Below are 23,638 nucleotides of genomic sequence, written 5' to 3' on the forward strand. Positions count from 1 at the left end.
CGCTCATTTGATCATATCATCTTGCCCTGAAAAGCAAGATTATTCTTGAGCTTAGTAACATATCGGTGGTTCGTGATTTCCGAAGATCTTCTCGGAAGTATTACCAGGTTGTCACCTGACCGCTATGTTGAGCTCGTGATCAAGTTGGTTTCTTGTGAACCACCTTCTCTTCAAGAATCGGTGTTAGATATCCCTGAGCTAGTTGGTTAAGCTAAACGACAACTTGGAGGGTTGGAAGATAAAAGCTTGCCTGACTTAGTTCGTTCCGAAGGGATAATCTTGTGTAGTGTGTGTTGAAGAAAGATGATATCTTCATCGATTGGTCCCTGTGATCAGTTGCTGGACCTATTGTCTTATCAATCCTTTGATTTGAGTGTGGGCTATCGTCAAATCAAATCAGTACCAATGATGTTCGTAATGTTGTCTTATTCGTGGTTGATCCCTCGAGCATACACCATTACACCTTTGGCCTGACCAATGCTATCACCGTGTTCACATGATGGTGGAAGTCCAGTGATATGGAAATTCCGATGAGTTGTTGTTGAGCCCATTGACAACATCCTTATCTCCTCCATGATGTTGTTGAACATTAAGTTAGTGTTGGAAACTTTTGAAAGCATTTTCTTCATGCTAGCTCATGAAGTACTTGTTTGATGAAAGGAGTGACTTCCTTTGATTCACGTGCATTTTGATGTAAGTTGCCGTCGTGAATTCGAGAAAGTTTGTTTTTGCTCCTTTGGAATCATCCCAAGTCGGTCATGCACGTGCGAAGAATTCTGTGGTCTGTTAGACTGATCATCTTCATTCCATATGTATATCCTAGCACACCAAGCCACCGATTGACTTGTTCAAGGAAAAGAAGTCTATGCTTGGGATCTAATCCATGGACTTGCGTAAAGACTTCGATATCCTCGATGATGGCTCCCAACCAGAACTCGGTAGTGCTTTATTGTAAGACTACCCTGTGGGCATGCTTGTCTGGAACAACGTGTTCACATGTTTGTAGCAGAACCAGCTCATGTTTTGGAGCTTGCTATCGTAGTTCATTTTCTGAGAATCTCGCAACGTCATCTCGTCGATTTGTGTTGCAAACTTTCATTTTTCTTCCTAGACCCGATGAGTCTGGAATATCCTGACACCAACCAGATCTGAGTCTCAGGCAGATATGATGGTTGGAATATTTTCCCAAGAACTATAATATTGGTTCCTCGATAACTGGTAAAGTGGATGTCGTGGCCAGCCCCACCCAGCCGAAAGACCTATTATTGTAGTATCTTGATTGAAGAAGTTGGCCACCTCCCCATAAGGATTTCGTAGGAATTACCTCCGTAACTGTTCCTTATGGATTCTAGTGCTCCCGAAGTCCGACCTTTTTACTTGATGTTCTAGATATCAAACCATATCTATGAGTGGGTTACACTAACACATCAAGGAGAACATTAGAAGCAGAGTGCTAAATGTCTCTCGGTCGATCATCCAGATTTTGTTTCCTTGGCCTCGCCAGGGTGAAATCTGAGTTGATGTTATCTTCCTATGCATCTGCATCGTCCATCGTTGTTCATCATGGTGGTATGCTGTGTTGCCAGGATTCTTGACACGGATGTTGGTAAAACCTTGATGAATATGGAAATGCTCAAGTTCTTGAGAGCACGCACAAGCGCTAGGTGTTATCATCGGCACTAACTGGGTTTGCTCTCAGCTTCCTCGGCAATGCTATGATCTTTTCAAACAGTGAATTCACTCTCTGTTGTTGGGTTTTTCCCCAGTTACCAGAATCATTCCCAGCATTTGCATTTTGTTCCTAGCTTGCACCTCCAATGTGCCATTCTACCATGGGTCTCTTTCATCTCCGGTGATAAGCAAATTCATCCATTACGTTGTCTTCAACAAGGTAATCCACATCATCCAAGTCCAAGTATGCCATTCTACCGACCCCGCCAATCGATTGCTGTGATTTGCCTTAGGCTGATATAGAGAGTCTCAATGATCTCTATATCAAAGGTAATTCTTTTTGCCACTTAAGATAATAATCTACGAATTACCCTTCTCCAGGATGTTTCGTCGTGGTGTCATGGCAATTCAACTCCTCGCTACGTTGACAACCGATCTCCACATTCTTAAGTCTGGAATTGTTGTCTACCTAGTGAACCTCGTCACCTGCTCCACTCCATCCCTCTAGAGGTATGCTTCGTCTCTCAGCTCGAGAGATGTTGCTATGTCACATTCCGGGAGTTAATCCTGAGTTGTTCGACCTTCGAGAAGACCGATCCTTCCAGAGTTTTCCTTTCCTCTTCTTGCCATGATTAGCTGGAATTCTCAGAGCAAGACGACAAGACAAAGATGGTGTTCAAATCAACGTTCATTTGAAGTGCAACCTGGATCATGAAGATTGTACTAGTTTGCGTTTCCCCTTCATCCTACCCTACGCTTGAATCTCGAGACGAGATTCTTGTTTAGTGGGGGTGAGTTGTCACATCCCTAGCTTCTGGTGCTGCCTGGTGTGTGCATCATGTTTAAATTCTGAAATTTGAACTGAGGGAAATTGGAAGCCTCAAAACCCTAAATAAAAGAAGGGCAAAAACCCTAAAATCTCATTCATTGCTCCAAAATGCTCTCCTTAGATGTTTAATATTTTTGGCAAGGGTTTTGATCCAAACCAAAAATGATGAGCATTTTAAAAGGATTTATTTTTGGGACTTTGAATTTAAATCATTACTTATTTGCATTTGGGCATTTAAATACTATAAAATATTTTAAATGCTCAAATAATCCCAAACTGAAATGTCTACTGTAGGATATATTTCTAACAGTGGTCATGAGCAGTTGCATGATTTTTGGGATTGATTTAGTATTTTTAATAAAGCCACAAAGCTGCAGAAAAAAAATAGAAAACAATAAGTAAAAGACAGAGCAGAGAAAACTTACCCGGCGCTTACCTGAGGCCCACCCACCTGGTGGCCCAGCAGAAGCCGGCCCAGCCCACCACTGCAGCCCTCCATCGTCTTCCTCCCCTCGCCCCGAAGCAGCTGCGTGCTCGCACGCGCACGGCCGCGCGGCCACCTCCTGCTTGCCGACGAGCCCCTGGCCGCGTGGACGACTCCCGCAGGCCGTCCCGATCCTGCTGACCGTTTCGCTCACTCTCCCCCCTCGACCCTCCCTCCTCTGCTCCCTCTCTCCCGCCTGGACCGAACGGAGCCGCCGTCACCGACGAGCTCCCTCGCGGCCACAGCCACCCCCTCGCTCCCTCTCCACACCCCTGAGCTCCGTCCCGACCCCATGAAGCTCCACCACGACGCATGCGACGCCGGGTGCCCTGTAGCCACGCCATCACCGCCATCTTCATCGCCACGGCCGGCAATCGCCGCCGTTCGATTCGCCGCCGACAGGACGTCCCCGAGCCCACTTAGCGTCTCGTCCGACTCCCCGTGAGCTCCTCTTCTCTTCCCCTCACTCCCCGCACCTGATTTCGTCCCCTAGCTCCTTCTTCCACCACGGCCGAAGCTCGCCGCCGCCGTGCCTCGTGGCCAGAGCCACTGGAGCTCCCACCTGAGTGCACCATCGTGCTCAGAACGTCTCCACGAGCCCGTTGCCTGCCGCAGCTCGCCCTCTCGTGCTCCCTAGTGGTCGCCTGTGTCTCACCCGAGCTCCGGCGGCCGCAACCGAGCTCGCCGCCGTCGACTCCGGCCACCCCAGGCCCGGAGACCACGACCATCCGACGCGCCATCGCGCCAGCTCCCCGTAGAGCCAAAGGGCGCACCGAACGGTGCAGTATAGACGAAACCCGAGCCACCCCGGTGCGTCTCCGCCGCGTTTTGGGTCGTCGCCGGCGAAACTCCGGCGACTGCCGACGTGGCACGCTTAATTAGCGCTAATGACGCCCTAATCAACCCCCTAGGCCACTGACTGTGGGCCCCACCCCTGGTCAAACCTCAGTTAGCGCTGGGTTTGACCGGGATTAGCTCCTGTGTCACTGACGTGTGGCCCCCACACGTCAGGTTTGACCTGGGGCGCCCAGTTGACCCTGCTGACGTCACTGTGACGTGGGGCTGACGCAATAAGTATTTTCTGGATTTAAAAAATATCAGGAAATTCCAGAAAATAGCTAAAACTTCAATAAATCATAGAAATTCAACCGTAACTCCAAATTAAATAATTTATATATGAAAAATTATCAGAAAAATTCAAGGAATCCATCTGTACCATTTTCATGCATGTTAGAACAACTTATCACTACTGTTTAGAGCAAATGAAGTGAATGACATCTAAATAACCACATATGGAGTTTGAATTGAATCTTGGATTCAAACCAACTTCATTTAATCTGGTTTTAGGTGCATTAGCCCAAAACACATTCATATTGCCATGTCATAGCATGCATCATATTGTGCATTGCATTGATCGTGTTTTTCTATATTTGTCGGTAACTGTCCCCTCTCGATAGACGTGTACCGACGATGTGATCGATGACACCGATGAAGAGCTATGTTATCTTCAGAAGTGCCAGGCAAGCAAAACCCCCTTGTTCATTCCGATAAAATCCCACTCTTTTGCTCCTGCTCTCTTTTACTGCATTAGGACAACAACGATATATTTGTTACTTGCTGCGGTAGCTGAACCCCTTTATCCTCTGCATGACCTGTCATTGCCACAGTAAATAGATGAAACCCACTAGCATGAGTAGGAGTTGTTTGAGCCCTGTTGTGCCTACTCATTCATGCTTGTTGTCATGCCTGCTACTGCTTAGAGTTGTGTCAGGTCTGATTCATCGGGGATGAATCAGAGGCGTGTGAACATGTCCCAATGTGTGTGAGCTAAGTGTGTGAACACGATTTGGTAAAGGTAGCGGTGAGAGGCCATGTAGGAGTACATGGTGGGTTGTCTCATTGCAGCCGTCCTCAGGAACTGAGTTCTGTGTTTGTGATCCATGACCAGCTACTACCACACATTGGAATGCTTAAGTGCCCCTCTCGACTTATTAATCAACATGATCTCTGTCCAGGAGTTGCAACTAGTTTCTGGTGTTTGTAGGTAGTGTTAGTAGTCTACCAAGTGGCACCCGGTACAGGTGGGCTTGGGACAGACTAGGCACAGTGGCCCGGTGTACCAAGTGGCACCCGGTTGGTGGGCTTGGGAACCCTGCACACATCCTTTGGGGCCGTAAGCGACACCCCGGCCGGATCTCCTTGCGGATGGAACCCGAATAGGCGATAAACCTGGACTAGAGACTTGTTCGGTTAGTCAGGTCGTGGTCGACTCCCTCGCCCGGCTTCCGCTTGAAGGTTGCCGAGGTACATGACGTGTACAGGGCGGTAAGTGGCGGGAGCGTGTGTGAAGAAGTACACCCCTGCAGGGTTATCATTATCTATTCGAATAGCCGGATTCCTCGGATATGGAAACGTGGACCCCTTATATCAGTTCATAGACAAGTGAAAGTGGATACTCTAAAATACGCAAGATAAGCGTGAGTTCTATGGATGGCGTTCTCGTAGGGAGAGGGGAGCGGATCCATAGTGGTGTATTGGTTGGTGAATATGTGGACTCGTGTGCGCCACCTCAAAAGAGTTACCTGCAGTCGTAGTTCAGGATAGCCACCGAGTCAAAGCTGGCTTGCTGCAGTTAAACTCCTCCACCCCCTTGTTGATAATGATGCATATGTAGATAGATCTGATGTAAGTCTTGCTGGGTACATTTGTACTCACGTTGCTTAATTTATGTTTTTGCAGAGAGACTTCAGTCTCACTAGTAGTTCCACGTGGACTTCGACGTTTAGCTTGTTACCTCAGCTACGATCTTGAGCCCTCGGCAGGATCTGGTAGATAGTCAGGCTTCTCAGCCTTTTTCATTTCTAGATGTCTGTACTCAGACATGATAGCTTCCGCTTGTGCTTTGACTTGTATGCTCTGAATGTTGGGTCGTGAGACCCCTGTTTGTAATATCTTGCTCCTCGGAGCCTATTGAATAATTACTTGAGTCGTAGAGTCATGTTGTGATGCCATGTTGTATTTGCACATATCGAGCATATTGTGTGTATGTTATTGAAATGGTTGGTATGTGTGGGATCTGACTATCTAGTTGTTTATCTTTAGTAGCCTCTCTTACCGGGAAATGTCTCCTAGTGTTTCCATTGAGCCTTGGTAGCTTGCTACTGCTCCGGAACACTTAGGCTGGCCGGCATGTGTCCTTCTTCGTTCCTGTGTCTGTCCCTTCAGGGAAATGTCACGCGATGAATACCGGAGTCCTGTTAGCCTGCTACAGCCCGGTTCACCGGAGTCCTGCTAGCCCAGTGCTACAGCCTGGATTCACTCGCTGATGACCGACACGTTCGATGCTGGGTCATGGATGCCTGTCCCTGTAAGTCTGTGCCACTTTGGGTTTACGACTAGCCATGTCAGCCTAGGCTCCTTATCATATGGATGCTAGCGACACTGTCATATACGTGTGCCAAAAGGCGCAAACGGTCCCGGGCAAAGGTAAGGCGACACCCGTGGGAATACCGTGCGTGAGGCCGCAAAGTGATATGAGGTGTTACATGCTAGATCGATGTGGCATTGAGTCGGGGTCCTGACATCTTTTTACTCATCACTCCCTTTGTCGCTCTGGTGAGGCCTCCTGACGTAGAGTTTTGACTCTTCTCTCCTCAAATTTCACGAAAAAAATTAGGATCACGTGGGTATCTTGGAATCGTTCTGATGGTTTTGTGACGAGAACATTGTTCTTGGTGCCTCCTGACATTTAGGGGTTGTGGCAGTGTCCCGGGGAGTTGAGCTCCGAGGTGTTGTCGTCACAATTTTATCGTTACAGTTTTGGAATACCTGACTTCGCCGACATTGAAAATCTCCTTTATGCAGTTGTTGGTGAGATAACCTCGACGCCACCCAGTACTGGGGCGGGAGTTCGGGAGTATTGCCATAACTCGTATAAAGGATGCTTTTCAAAGGTTGAGGTAAATGATTTCCGAAGGTTTCTTGGTTATGTTTTGAAGGATGGATACAGCTGGATGTAGGATTTGCTAGTTTCGGGTGAGATATTATGCTTCCCTTGTATCCCCAACACCTGATTGCATAACCAGAAAGTTTTGGGAGTTTTATAGGTGGGAATTCAAGTAGCTCTAGTATTTCTTCCCGCAGATATTTGGTTTGTGATTGGGTAATCCTTACCAATTATTTGTTCATATCCGTACCTTGTTGCTTTATTCATCTATCTCTATCTAAGTGTCTTCTCAATTTATGGAAGTGTGATGATTTACTTTGGAATTCATTCGATCATTCTTGTTCGGATGTTAAGGCTATATGTTGCAATTTCGATCCATTGATTCAGCTTGTATATATGTCTTTCAAGATGCTAACAGATGTCAACCTCTTCAAGATGGCTCCTCCAACGTGTCAGATTCCAGAACCTCCGCCACCACCTCCACCTCCGGAGGCATGGCAAGCTGTCATGGCCGCCACCAACGCCAACACGCATATGCTTTTGCAACTCTTGCAAGAGCGCAATCAAGGAAATCAAGGCCAAGGAAACAATCAAGCTCAGTTTGCTACCCTCAATCAGTTCCTCGCAAACCAGCCGAAGTCCTTCAGTAACTGTGTAGAGGCCACGCTGACGATTAGCTCGTGGATATCTGCAAACATTTTGAGTGTAGCAATGTTAGGCCCGAGGACTTTGTCAAGTTTGCTTTGTTCTAACTCAAAGACCAAGCTGCTGAGTGGTATCAACAATACAAAGATTCCAGAGGAGGTCGTGTGATTACCTGGGATGATTTCCGCCAAGACTTCAAAGCTCACCACATTCCTCAAAGTGTTGCTGAGAGTAAGCGTGAGGAGTTCCGCAACCTCACGCAAGGCAACATGTCTGTTTGCCAATACAACATCCTATTTCAAAAGCTCGCTCGCTTCGCCAAACAAGACGTCCCTGATGAGAAGAGCATGATTTATCAATTCAGAGGTGGCCTCAGAGAAGATCTGCAACTAGCTCTCGTGCTTTTTGAGCCGACCAAGTATGATGATTTCTACAACATGGCACTAAAGCAAGAAGCTGCTCAGCTCAAGTGCGATGCTTCTAAGAAGAGAGTCAGGGACGCAATTCCATCTTCTTCTTCAACTCAAGTGGCAGCTAAGCAACAGAAGTTCTGGTTGCCTCCTCCTCCGTTCCGTCAGCCTTATTAGCAGAAGAGTAAAGGTGGCAATGGATCTTTCCACCCACCCAACCCAGGCTATCAGAACAAAGCTCCGTCTCATGCTCCAAGGTCAAGTGCTCCTTATCACCGGCCGCTCTCAAAGGTTACTTGCAACAAGTGTCAGCAGAAAGGGCACTATGCGAACAAATGCTTCAACCAAAGGCGCCTTCCGCCTCCTCCTCCTGTGAGATCTGCCAGCAATGCAGTGGTCAAGCATAATCCCAAGTATGCCAAGGTCAACATGATGAACGCAGCTCAGGCAAAGGACTCTTCAGAAGTGATCATGGGTAACTTTCCAGTTAACTCTACTCCTGCAAAAGTCCTTTTTGATACTGGTGCATCGCATTGTTTCATGTCAAGATCGTTTGTTTCAAAGCATGACTTCGTTTTGGAAATGTTGGGTAAACCCATGGGAGTGGTTTCTCCGGCCAAGTCTATGAGGGCTACCACGATGATCTCGAATGTTTCTATCGAGATGGGTGATTATAGATTTCTGTCTTCTCCAATGGTCCTTGGTGACTCGAATATTGATCTAATTCTTGGCATGGACTGACTTTCTAAGCACAAGGCTCAGCTTGATTGTGCTGCCAGGCAGATTCAATTAACACACTCGTCTGAGGATGTGATCATCTATGCCGCTCGTGATGAAACCATTCGGCTGTTTTCTCTCAATGAGAAGGGTGAGTTGAATGCCATCTCTCAGATTCTAGTCGTTTGTGAATATCAAGACGTTTTTCCAGAAGAGCTTCCAGGAATGCCTCCTCACCGGCCAGTTGAATTCGTCATTGATCTTGAGCCTAGCACGGAACCTGTTTGCAAACGTCCTTACAAGCTTGGACCAGAAGAGTTGAAGGAGCTGAAGAAACAACTCGATGAACAAGTGCGTGTGGGTCTGATTCGGCCGAGTTCTTCTCCATGGGGTTGTGGTGTTCTTTTTGTCAAGAAGAAGGATGGCATGGACCGACTTTGTGAATACCGCCCATTGAACAAGAAGACAATTAAGAACAAGTATCCACTTGTTGGGGAACGTATTAATTTCAAAAAAAATCCTACGCACACACAAGATCATGGTGATGCATAGCAACGAGAGGGGAGAGTGTGTCCACGTACCCTCGTAGACCAAAAGCGGAAGCGTTAGCACAACGCGGTTGATGTAGTCGTACGTCTTCACGATCCGACCGATCAAGCACCGAACGCACGACACCTCCGAGTTCTACACACGTATAACTCGATGACGTCCCTCGAACTCCGATCCAGCCGAGCTTTGAGGGAGAGTTCCGTCAGCACGACGACATGGTGACAATGATGATGTTCTACCGACGCAGGGCTTCACCTAAGCACCACTATGATATGACCGAGGTGGATTATGATGGAGGGGGCACCGCACACGGCTAAGAGATCCAAGGGATCAATTGTTGTGTCTCCAAGGGGTGCCTCCCTCCCCATATATAAAGGAGTGGAGGAGGAGGAGAGGGCCGGCCCCTATGGCGCGCCCTGGAGGAGTCCTACTCCCACCGGGAGTAGGATTCCTCCCCTTTCCAAGTAGTAGGAGTAGGGGACAAGGAAGGGGAAGAGGGAAGAGAAGGAAGGAGGGGGCGCCGCCCCTCCCCCTAGTCCAATTCGGACTAGTCATTGGGGGGGCGCAGCCTAGCTCTCTCTCTCTCCCCCCTAAAGCCCAATAAGGCCCGTATACTTCTTCCCCCGTATTCCCGTAACTCCCCGGTACTCTGAAAAATACCCAAATCACTCGGAACCTTTCCGATGTCCGAATATAGTCGTCCAATATATCGATCTTTACGTCTCGACCATTTCGAGACTCCTCGTCATGTCCCCGATGTCATCCGGGACTCTGAACTACCTTCGGTACATCAAAACTCATAAACTCATAATATAACAGTCATCGAACTTTAAGCGTGCGGACCCTACGAGTTCGATAACTATGTAGACATGACCTAGACACGTCTCTGGTCAATAACCAATAGCGGAACCTGGATGATCATATTGGCTCCTACATATTCTACGAAGATCTTTATCGGTCAAACCGCATAACAACATACGTTGTTCCTTTTGTCATCGGTATGTTACTTGCCCGAGATTCGATCGTCGGTATCTCAATACCTAGTTCAATCTCGTTACCGGCAAGTCTCTTTACTCGTTCCGTAACACATCATCCTGCAACTAACTCATTAGTTGCAATGCTTGCAAGGCTTAAGTGATGTGTATTACCGAGTGGGCCTAGAGATACCTCTCCGACAATCGGAGTGACAAATCCTAATCTCGAAATACGCCAACCCAACAAGTACCTTCGGAGACACCTGTAGAGCACATTTATAATCACCCAGTTACGTTGTGACGTTTGGTAGCACACAAAGTGTTCCTCCGGTAAACGGGAGTTGCATAATCTCATAGTCATAGGAACATGTATAAGTCATGAAGAAAGCAATAGCAACAAACTAAACGATCAAGTGCTAAGCTAACGGAATGGGTCAAGTCAATCACATCATTCTCCTAATGATGTGATCCCGTTAATCAAATCACAACTCTTTGTCTATAGCTAAGAAACATAACCATCTTTGATCAACGAGCTAGTCAAGTAGAGGCATACTAGTGACACTCTGTTTGTCTATGTATTCACACATGTATCATGTTTCCGGTTAATACAATTCTAGCATGAATAATAAACATTTATCATGATATAAGGAAATAAATAATAACTTTATTATTTCCTCTAGGGCATATTTCCTTCAGTCTCCCACTTGCACTAGAGTCAATAATCTAGTTCACATCTCCATGTGATTTAACACCAATAGTTCACATCACCATGTGATTAACACCCATAGTTCACATCGTCATGTGACCAACACCCAAAGGGTTTACTAGAGTCAACAATTTAGTTCACATCGCTATGTGATTAACACCCAAAGAGTACTAAGGTGTGATCATGTTTTGCTTGTGAGAGAAGTTTAGTCTACGGGTCTGCCACATTCAGATCCGTATGTATTTTGCAAATTTCTATGTCAACAATGCTCTGCACAGAGCTACTCTAGCTAATTGCTCCCACTTTCAAAATGTATCCAGATTGAGACTTAGAGTCATCTGGATCAGTGTCAAAATTTGCATCGACGTAACCCTTTACGACGAACCTTTTGTCACCTCCATAATCAAGAAACATATCCTTATTCACTAAGGATAATTTTGACCTTTGTCCAGTGATCTACTCCTAGATCACTATTGTACTCCCTTGCCAAAAAAACAGTGTAGGGTATACAATAGATCTGGTACACAGCATGGCATACTTTATAGAACCTATGGCTGAGGCATAGGGAATGACTTTCATTCTCTTTCTATCTTCTGCCATGGTCGGGCTTTGAGTCTTACTCAATTTCACACCTTGTAACACAGGCAAGAACTCTTTCTTTGACTATTCCATTTTGAACTACTTCAAAATCTTGTCAAGGTATGTACTCATTGAAAAATCTTATCAAGCGTCTTGATCTATCTCTGTAGATCTTGATGATCAATATGTAAGTAGCTTCACTGAGGTCTTTCTTTGAAAAACTCCTTTCAAACACTCCTTTATGCTTTGCAGAATAATTCTACATTATTTCCGATCAACAATATGTCATTTACATATACTTATCAGAAATGTTGTGGTGCTCCCACTCACTTTCTTGTAAATACAGGCTTCACGGCAAGTCTATATAAAACTATATGCTTTGATCAACTTATCAAAGCGTATATTCCAACTCTGAGATGCTTGCACCAGTCCATAGATGGATCGCTGGAGCTTGCATATTTTGTTAGCACCTTTAGGATTGACAAAACCTTCTGGTTCCATCATATACAACTCTTTCTTTAATAAATCCTTTAAGGAATGCAGTTTTGTTTATCCATTTGCCAGATTTCATAAAATGCGGCAATTTGCTAACATGATTCAGACAGACTTAAGCATCGCCACGAGTGAGAAAATCTCATCATAGTCAACACCTTGAACTTTGTCAAAAACCTTTTTTGACAAGTCTAGCTTTGTAGATAGTAACACTACTATCAGCGTCTGTCTTCCTCTTGAAGATCCACTTATTTTATATGGCTTGCTGATCATCGGGCAAGTCAACCAAAGTCCACACTTTGTTCTCATATATAGATCCCATCTCAGATTTCATGGCCTCAAGCCATTTTGCCGAATCTGGGCTCATCATCGCTTCCTCATAGTCCGTAGGTTCATCATGGTCAATTAACATGACCTCCAGAATAGGATTACCGTACCACTCTGGTGTGGATCTCACTCTGGATGACCTATGAGGTTCGGTAGTAACTTGATCTGAAGTTACATGATCATCATCATTAGCTTCCTCACTAATTGGTGTAGGAGTCATAGAAATAAATTTCTGTGATGAACTACTTTCCAATAAGGGAGCAGGTATAGTTACCTCATCAAGTTCTACTTTCCTCCCACTCACTTCTTTCGAGAGAAACTCCTTCTCTAGAAAGGATCCATTCTCAGCAACAAATATCTTGCCTTCGGTTCTGTGATAGAAGGTGTACCCAACAGTTACTTTTGGGTATCCTATGAAGATGCATTTCTTTGACTTGGGTTTGAGCTTATCAAGATGAAACTTTTTCACATAATCATTGCAACCCCAAACTTTAAGAAATGACAGCTTAGGTTTCTTGCTAAACCACAGTTCATACGGTGTCATCTCAACGGATTTAGATGGTGCCCTTTTTAATGTGAATGCAGCTGTCTCTAATGCATAACCCCAAAACGATAGTGGTAAACCAGTAAGAGACATCATAGATCGCACCATATCTAGTAAAGTACGATTATGACATTCGGACACACCATTACGCTGTGGTGTTCCAGGTGGCATGAGTTTGTGAAACTATTCCACATTGTTTTAATTGAAGACCAAACTTGTAACTCAAATATTCACCTCTGTGATCAAATCGTAGAAACTTTATTTTCTTGTTACGATGATTTTCCACTTCACTCTGAAATTCTTTGAACTTCTCAAATGTTTCAGACTTATGTTTCATCAAGTAGATATACCCATATCTGCTCAAATCATCTGTGAAGGTCAGAAAATAACGATACCCGCCGCGAGCCTCAACACTCATTGGACTGCATACATCAGTATGTATTATTTCCAACAAGTTTGTTGCTTGCTCCATTGTTCCGAAGAACAGAGTCTTAGTCATCTTACCAATGAGGCATGGTTCGCAAGCATCAACTAATTCATAATCAAGTGATTCCAAAAGCCCATCGGCATGGAGTTTTTTTCATGCGCTTTATACCAATATGACCCAAACAGCAGTGCCACAAATAAGTTGCACTATCATTATTAACTTTGCATCTTTTGGCTTCAATATTATGAATGTGTGTATCACTACGATCGAGATCCAGCAAACCAATTTCATTGGGTGTATAACCAAAGAAGGTTTTATTCATGTAAACAGAACAACAATTATTCTCTGATTTTAAATGAGTAACCGTATTGCAATAAACATGATGAAATGATATTCATGCTCAACGCAAACGCTAAATAACATTTATTTAGGTTTAACACTAATCCCGAAAGTATAGGGAGTGTACGATGGTGATCATATCAATCTTGGAACCACTTCCAACACACATCGTTACTTCACCCTTAACTAGTCTCTATTTATTCTGTAACTCCTGTTTCGAGTTACTAATTTTTAGCAACCGAACAAGTATCAAATACCCAGGGGCTACTATAAATACTAGTAAGGTACACATCAATAACCTGTATATCAAATATACCCTTGTTCACTTTGCCATCCTTCTTATCCACTAAATATTCAGGGCATTTCTGCTTCCAATGACCAGTCCCTTTGTAGTAGAAGCACTTAGTCTCAGGCTTAGGTCCAGACTTGGGCTTCTTCACTTGAGCAGCAACTTGCTTACCGTTCTTCTTGAAGTTCCCTTTCTTTCCCTTTGCCCTTTTCTTGAAACTAGTGGTCTTGTTAATCATCAACACTTGATGCTCTTTCTTGATTTCTACCTTCATCAATTTCATCATCATGAAAAGCTCGGGAATCATTTACGTCATCCCTTGCATACTATAGTTCATCACGAAGTTCTACTAACTTGGTGATGGTGACTAGAGAATTCTGTCAATCACTATTTTATCTGGAAGATTAACTCCCACTTGATTCAAGCGATTGTAGTACCCAGACAATCTGATCACATGCTCGCCGCTTGAGCTATTCTCCTCCATCTTTTAGCTATAGAACTTGTTGGAGACTTCATATCTCTCAACTCGGGTATTTGCTTGAAATATTAATTTCAACTCATGGAACATCTCATATGGTCCATGACATTCAAAACGTCTTTGAAATCCCGATTCTAAGCTGTTAACCATGGTGCACTAAACTATCAAGTAGTAATCATATTGAGCTAGCCAAACGTTCATAACGTCTGCATCTGCTCCTGCAATAGGTCAGTCGCCTAGCGGTGCATCAAGGACATAATTCTTCTGTGCAACAATGAGGATAAACCTCAGATCACGGACCCAGTCCGCATCATTGCTACTATCATCTTTCAACTTAGTTTTATCTAGGAACACATATAAAACATAGAGAAGCAATAATGCGAGCTATTGATCTACAACATAGATATGCAAATACTATCAGGACTAAGTTCATGATAAATTAAAGTTCAATTAATCATATTACTTAAGAACTCCCACTTAGATAGACATCCCTCTTATCATCTAAGTGATCACGTGATCCATATCAACTAAACCATAACCGATCATCACGTGAAATGGAGTAGTTTTCAATGGTGAACATCATTATGTTGATCATATCTACTATATGATTCATGCTCGACCTTTCGGTCTCCAGTGTTCTGAGGCCATATCTGCATATGCTAGGCTCGTCAAGTTTAACCCGAGTATTTCTGCGTGTGCAAAACTGGCTTGCACCCATTGTAGATGGACGTAGAGCTTATCACACCGGATCATCACGTGGTGTCTGGGCACGACGAACTTTGGCAACGGTGCATACTCAGGGAGAACACTTTTATCTTGAAATTTAGTGAGAGGTCCTCTTATAATGCTACCGTCATAACTAAGCAAAGTAAGATGTATAAAAGATAAACATCACATGCAATCAAAATATGTGACATGATATGGCCATCATCATCTTGTGCCTTTGATCTCTATCTCCAAAGCATCGTCATGATCTCCATCATCACTGGCATGACACCATGATCTCCATCATCTTGATCTATATTAATGTGTCGTCACATGGTCGTCTCGCCAACTATTGCTCTTGCAACTATTGCTATCGCATAGTGATAAAGTAAAGCAATTATTTGGCACTTGCATCTTATGCAATAAAGAGACAACCATAAGGCTTCTGCCAATTGCCGATAACTTCAACAAAACATGATCATCTCATACAACAACTTATATCTCATCACGTCTTGACCATATCACATCACAACCTGCCCTGCAAAAACAAGTTAGACGTCCTCTACTTTGTTGTTGCAAGTTTTACATGGCTGCTACGGACTGAGCAAGAACCGTTCTTACCTATATGCATCAAAACCACCATGATAGTTTGTCAAGTTAGTGATGTTTTAACCTTCTCAAGGACCGGGCGTAGCCATACTCGGTTCAACTAAAGTTGGAGAAACTGACACCCGCCAGCCACCTGTGTGCAAAGCACGTCGGTAGAACCAGTCTCGCGTAAGCGTACATGTAATGTCGGTCCAGGCCGCTTCATCCAACAATACCGCCGAACCAAAGTATGACATGCTGCTAAGCAGTATGACTTGTATCGCCCACAACTCACTTGTGTTCTACTCGTGCATATAACATCAACGCATAAAACATGGCTCTGATGCCACTGTTGGGGAACGTAGTAATTTCAAAAAAATTCCTACGCACATGCAAGATCATGGTGATGCATAGCAATGAGAAGGGAGAGTGTGTCCACGTACCCTCGTAGACCAAAAGCGGAAGCGTTAGCACAACGCGGTTGATGTAGTCGTACTTCTTCACGATCCGACCGATCAAGCACCGAAAGCACGGCACCTCCGAGTTATACACACGTTCAACTTGATGACGTCCCTCAAACTCTGATCCAGCCGAGCTTTGAGGGAGAGTTCCATCAGTACGACGGCGTGGTGACGATGATGATGTTTTATCGACGCAGGGCTTCGCCTAAGCACCGCTATGATATGACGGAGGTGGATTATGGTGGAGGGGGGCACTGCACACAGCTAAGAGATCCAAGGGATCAATTGTTGTGTCTCCAAGGGGTGCCTCCCTCCCCGTATATAAAGGAGTGGAGGAGGAGGAGAGGGCCGGCCCCTATGGCGCGCCCTGGAGGAGTCCTACTCCCACCGGGAGTAGGATTCCTCCCCTTTCCAAGTAGTAGGAGTAGGGGACAAGGAAGGGGAAGAGGGAAGAGAAGGAAGGAGGGGGCGCCGCCCCTCCCCCTAGTCCAATTCGGACTAGTCATTGGGGGGGCGCAGCCTAGCTCTCTCTCTCTCCCCCCTAAAGCCCAATAAGGCCCGTATACTTCTTCCCCCGTATTCCCGTAACTCCCCGGTACTCTGAAAAATACCCAAATCACTCGGAACCTTTCCGATGTCCGAATATAGTCGTCCAATATATCGATCTTTACGTCTCGACCATTTCGAGACTCCTCGTCATGTCCCCAATCTCATCCGGGACTCAGAACTACCTTCGGTACATCAAAACTCATAAACTCATAATATAATCGTCATCAAACTTTAAGCATGCGGACCCTACGGCTTCGAGAACTATATAGACATGACCAAGACACGTCTCCGGTCAATAACCAATAGCGGAACCTGGATGCTCATATTGGCTCCTACATATTCTACAAAGATCTTTATCGGTCAAACCGCATAACAACATACGTTGTTCCTTTCGTCATTGGTATGTTACTTGCTCGAGATTCGATCGTAGGTATCTCAATAACTAGTTCAATCTCGTTACTGGCAAGTCTCTTTACTCGTTCCATAACACATCATCCCGCAACTAACTCATTAGTTGCAATGCTTGCAAGGCTTAAGTGATGTGTATTACCGAGTGGGCCTAGAGATACCTCTCCGATAATCGGAGTGACAAATCCTAATCTCAAAATATGCCAACCCAACAAGTACCTTCGGAGACACCTGTAGAGCACCTTTATAATCACCCAGTTACGTTGTGACGTTTGGTAGCACACAAAGTGTTCCTCCGGTAAACGGGAGTTGCATAATCTCATAGTCATAGGAACATGTATAAGTTATGAAAAAAGCAATAGCAACAAACTAAACGATCAAGTGCTAAGCTAACGGAATGGGTCAAGTCAATCACATCATTCTCCTAATGATGTGATCTCGTTAATCAAATGACAACTCTTTTTCTATGGCTAGGAAACATAACCATCTTTGATCAACGAGCTAGTCAAGTAGAGGCATACTAGTGACACTCTGTTTGTCTATGTATTCACACATGTATCTTGTTTCCGGTTAATACAATTCTAGCATGAACAATAAACATTTATCATGATATAAGGAAATAAATAATAACTTTATTATTGCCTCTAGGGCATATTTCCTTCACCACTTGCCAACATCAATGCGTTTTTCGAGCAACTCAAGGGTGCTCAAGTATTCCCCAAGCTTGACCTACGTATGGGTTATCATCAGATTCGCATTCGTGAACAAGATATCCCCAAGACAGCATTCAGAACAAGCTATGGTTCTTACGAATACACTGTCATGTCTTTCAGCCTTGTCAATGCTCCTCCAACGTTCTCTCGCATGATGAACTTCATCTTCAACCCTTACCCAAATGATTTTGTCTTGGTGTATCTCGATGTTATTTTAGTTTTTTTTCCAAGAACAAGGAGGATCATGCCAAGCATTTGAGATTGGTGCTGGACAAACTCAGAGAACATCATTTCTATGCGAAGTTTTCAAAGTGTGAATTTTGGCTCGATGAGGTTCTCTGCCTTGGCCATATCATCTCCGCCAAGGGCATTGCTGTTAATCCTGAGAAGGTGTCTGCAATTGTGGATTGGGAACTGCCTCAGAATGTGAAGCAGCTCCGCAGTTTCCTTGGGCTTGCAAGCTATTGTCGAAGATTCATTGAGAATTTCTCTAAGATCACAAAGCCTCTTTCCAGCCTCCTCCAGAAGCATGTGAAGTATTCTGGACGCCTGAATGTGACAACGCTTTCAACACCCTGAAAGAGAAGTTAGTCACAGCTCCAGTTCCGACTCCTCCTGATGAATCCAAACCATTCGAAGTTTTCTGTGATGCCTCCCTGCAAGGTCTTGGTGATGTGTTAATGCAAGAGAAGAAAGGTGTGGCTTATACCTCTCGCCAGTTGAAGCCCAACGAAAAGAACTACCCCACTCACGACCTAGAGTTGGCAGCAGTTGTCCATGCTCTGTTAACATGGAGACATCTCTTGTTGGGAAGGAAAGTGGACATCTTCACTGATCATAAGAGCCTCAAGTACATCTTCACTCAACCCAACCTCAACCTCAGGCAGACTCGTTGGGTCGAAATGATTCAAGAGTATAATCCGAGTATTGAATATACTCCAGGCAAGGCCAATGTCATTGCAAACGCTTTGAGCAAGAAGGCTTACTGCAACAGTTTAATTCTCAAGCCCTTCCAACCGGACCTTTGTGAAGCTTTCCGCAAGCTGAATCTCCAAGTTGTTCCTCAAGGATTTCTTGCCAACCTCCAAGTATCTCCTACTTTGGAAGATCAGATTCGTGAGACACAACTTCTTGATGCCATGGTAAAGAAGGTGAAAAATGGGATTGCCAAGAGCCAACCCAAGTACAAGTGCTATCGCCTTGATGACAAAGATACTCTTTTCTTCGAGGACCGAATTGTGTTTCCTAAGGGTGATCTACGTAAAGTCATGATGAACAAGGCTCACAATTCCCTTCAATCCATTCATCCTGGAAGTACGAAGATGTATCATGACCTCAACCAGTCGTATTGGTGGACTCAAATGAAGCGCGAAATTGCTCAGTTCATGAATGAATGTGATGTCTGCAGAAGAGTGAAAGCAGAACATCAATGACCAGCTGGCCTCCTCCAACCTCTTGCTATTACAGAGTGGAAGTTTGACATATTGAGATGGACTTCGTGACTGGATTTCCCAAGTCCAAACGTGAAAATGAAGCTATCTTTGTTGTCATCGACAAGCTTACTAAAGTGGCTCATTTTCTTCCTATCAAAGAATCTATCACAGCAGCTCAGTTGGCAGAGCTATATACCTCCAGGATTGTCTCCTTGCACGGCATTCCGCAGTTGATATCTTCAGATCATGGAAGCATCTTTACTTCTAAGTTCTAGGATTCCTTCCAGAAGGCCATGGGCACCAACATTCGGTTCAGCACAGCCTTCCATCCTCAAACTAGTGGACAAGTCGAGCGAGTCAATCAAATTCTTGAAGATATGCTCAGGGCTTGTGTCATTTCCTTCGGTATGAAGTGGGAAGATTGTCTTCCATATGTCGAGTTCTCCTACAACAACAGCTTCCAAGCAAGCTCGGGCAAGGCCCGATTTGAGATTCTCTATGGCAGAAAGTGACGTACTCCTCTTAATTGGTCAGAGACTGGTGAACGCCAACTTCTTGGCAATGACTTAATCACAGAAGCTGAAGAAATGTGCAAAGTCATCCGTGAAAATCTCAAAGCCGCGCAATCGCGCCAGAAAAGTTACTATGATAGCAAGCATCGTGATTTGGCTTTCGAGATTGGAGACCATGTCTACCTCCGCATCACTCCAATGAAAGGCACTCGTTGCTTTGGTATCAAAGGGAAGCTTGCTCCTAGTTACGTGGGTCCTTTCAAGATCATTGGCAAAAGAGGCGACCTCGCCTATCAACTTGATCTCTCGTCCAACTTCGCAAATGTGCACGACGTGTTTCACATGTCACAGCTTCACAAGTGTTTCAAGACTCCTGACTGCACCATCAACTTCAAAGAAATTGATCTCCAAGAAGACATGTCTTATCATGAGCATCCTGTTGCTATTCTTGAAGAAACTGAGCGCAAGACTCACAACAAGTCAATCAAATTCCTGAAAGTGAAGTGGTCACACCATTCCGACCGAGAAGCCACCTGGGAATGCGAGGACCACCTCTGTTCCGAATATCTGGAGTTCTTTCAGTCCTAGATCTCGGGACGAGATCCTTTCGTAGAGGTGGAGTGTTGTGACGTGCCAGATGTAACTTACCATATTTGTACTCTGACTCTTGCCATTTTAGGCTCTAAGTTATGAGATTCCCTCGTGGTTGGGTTTTTTCTTCGTTTTTCATTTTGTTCATGTCATGCATAGCATATCATGTCATCATGTGCATTGCATTTGCATACGTGTTCGCCTCATGCATCCGAGCATTTTCCCCATTGTCCGTTTTGCAATCCGACACTCCTACGTCCTCCGACACCCCCTTTTGCCTCTTTTCATGAGCGGGTGTTAGACTTTCTTGGAATGGACCGAGATTTGCCAAGCGGCCTTGGCACACCACCGGTAGACCGCCTGTCAAGTTTCGTGCCATTTGGAGTCCGTTTTATACTCCAACAGTTAACCGGGGAACCGTAAAGGCCTCGTGTGTGTTGCAGCCCAACACCCCTTCAAAGTGGCCCAGTAACCCATCCAAAACCCCTCCATCCTCTCGGCCGTTCGATCATGATCGCGTGGCCGAAAACCGCTCTCCATTTGGACACTCCTACCTCCTTCTAGGTATAAATAGGTGCACCCCTCTCCAAATTCGGGCGAAACCCTAGCTCTCCCTCTCCCCGCCGCTGCCGGACACGTCCGGTCCGGCCGGACAGATCGCGCCGCCACCCCGCACCAATCACAGCCCACCACCTGTCACCGCGCCGCTCCCACCGCCGCCTGCCCGCCGAGCCCGTGTCATCCTTCCGCCTCCCCGCCGCCCGTGCTCCGCCCGCGCCGCCGCTCCGGCCGCGAGCCGCTTGCCGCCTAGCCCCGGCGACACCCCGTCCGTCGCCGCTGCTCGCTGCCCCACGGCGCTTGCGCTCCGGTGAACCGCGCCGCCCCAACGTTCTCCTCCACCGCGCGCCACCCCGCCGGATCCCCTCCTCTCCGGCGACTCTCCAGCTCTGGCGACGAACTCCGGCCACCGCGACGCACTCCGGTGAGATCCGCAGCGAACCTCGACGTCCGTGCCCCGCGAACCTCAACATTCGTGCCCCACTTTCGGAGAGGTTGATTTTTCTCCAAGTCTTTGTCCCTGCTCATATTTTCATGCACTATTCATCATGCCATAACTTCCTGTGTGATGCTCCGTTTTGGGCGTGCAATATATCAAAAGGTTCATCAGGATGTGCTCGTCATTTTGTTCCATTGTGCCATGCTTGTTTGTGTCCATATTGATGCCCAAAAGTCTGATGCAAGAGTGCTATAAAATGTTAGGTGCTGATTCTTATCAGAGTATGAGTATTTGTCATTTTTGCTACAATTGTTGTGTGCTGCATATGGACTTGAGCTCTACATGTGTTTTGGGCTATGTCATGCCATATTTACAGGGGTGTATTCCATGCATTTTTGTGATCAATGTGGTGACTAGCACATGCATGCAAAGTAGCTCTCATGATATTGCTGATTTCAAAGACTTAGAACTTCACTAAGTCATTTCCCTGTTGTTATTTTTATGCCATGTATTCATGTTGCCACAATGAGATCCATGCTTGTTTTGAGTATCTTCAGTAAGGATGATTTTGACATATGGTTATGCTCTATCCGTGCTTGCTCCTGTTTGCATTTATGGAGTGCCCTAGCATGACTTAATGTTGCTCTACTTTTGCTATTAAATGTTCCTAGCAGATTGTTTACATGTTAATCAATTTTCCATTGATGTTGTAGTTGATCCAAGCATGCTATAGACTTGTTCTTGCCATGGTTAGCTTCTTGAGCATGTCTTCTTGCTGATTCTATGCTTATCTTGTCATGCAATGCCTTGTGTTGAGTGAATCGTACTCGCAAAGATGCCTTCATAACTTTGTTTATGCCATGCTCAGTTTTTTCTGCTAAGTCTGAATCTGTTAACGAAACTTGCTATGTTTACATAGGTGCCATCATATTTTCTGTGACCTTTTGGCTCATGGTTAGTAAGGGACTTTTATATGCTTTGATTAGATTCATGCCATGCCTTGTTTTTCTATGATATGTTCCTGTAGCTTGTTGTTTGCTTGCTCTAAACATTGCTTCCTGATGTTAATTCCTGACATGTTAATATTTTCACTAAGTCTGTGATGCTGATATATTTTGCACTTTTGCCATGCTTGTTTGAACCTGCTCTTGTGTGTTTTATCCGTAGCTCAGTGTTCATCTTTTGTCAAGCATCTTGAGTAGATCACTACCATGTGTTTTGTTGCTATGTTAGAGTGCAATGGCTTAGCTTGTTATTGCATTTTAGATGGCATCGTGTTGTTAATCGCAGAATTGTGTCATTATTGTTTTGCTTGCCATTTGCAAACCGTGCATCCGATTCCGGTGATCTTTATATCGATTTCGACCGAAATCAACTCATCTTTCTAGCGGCGCACTTGGTTTTCCAAGTTGATGCCTGGTTCAATCTTTCTTTTCCGAAGAACGCATATGCATTGCATATCACATCCCGCATATCATGCCATGTTTTGCATCATGTTGCTTGCGCATTGCACCGTGATTGATTATTGGTCTTTAGCTTGTGTGCTTATCTTGGGTAGAGCCGGGAGACAAATACGTGATCGAGGAATCCATTGAGTACGCTTACGAGGATCAAGCTTTCGTCAACTCAGAGAACTTTGCAGGCAAGATGACCATACCCTCGAAATCACTTCTATCTTTGCTTGCTAGTTGTTCGCTCTATTGCTATGCCGCGATACCCACCACTTCCTTTATCATGCCTCCCATATTGTCATGCCAAGCCTCTAACTCACCTTTTCCTAGCAAACCGTTGCTTGGCTATGTTACCGCTTTTCTCAGCCCCTCTTATAGCGTTGCTAGTTGCAGGTGAAGTTGGAGTTTGTTCCTTGTTGGAACATGATTATTGTTGGGATATCATTATTATATCTTGTTTACTTTAATGCACCTATATACTTGGTAAAGGGTGGAAGGCTCGGCCTTATGCCTGGTGTTTTGTTCCACTCTTGCTGCCCTAGTTTCCGTTATACCGGTGTTATGTTCCTTAATTTGGCGTTCCTTACGCGGTTGGGTTATAATGGGAACCCCTTGATAGTTCGCCATGAATAAAACTCCTCCAGCAAGGCCCAACCTTGGTTTTACCATTTGCCACCTAATCCTTTTTCCCTTGGGTTCCGCAGACTCAAGGGTCATCTTTATTTTGAACCCCCGGACCAGTGCTCCTCTGAGTGTTGGTCCAAACTAGAGCATCGTGCGGGGCCGTCCCTTGGCAACTTGGGTTACGTTCGCTCTTGTACACT

Source organism: Triticum dicoccoides, chromosome 3A, assembly GCF_002162155.2.
Source record: "Triticum dicoccoides isolate Atlit2015 ecotype Zavitan chromosome 3A, WEW_v2.0, whole genome shotgun sequence".
Taxonomy (NCBI): Eukaryota; Viridiplantae; Streptophyta; class Magnoliopsida; order Poales; family Poaceae; genus Triticum; species Triticum dicoccoides.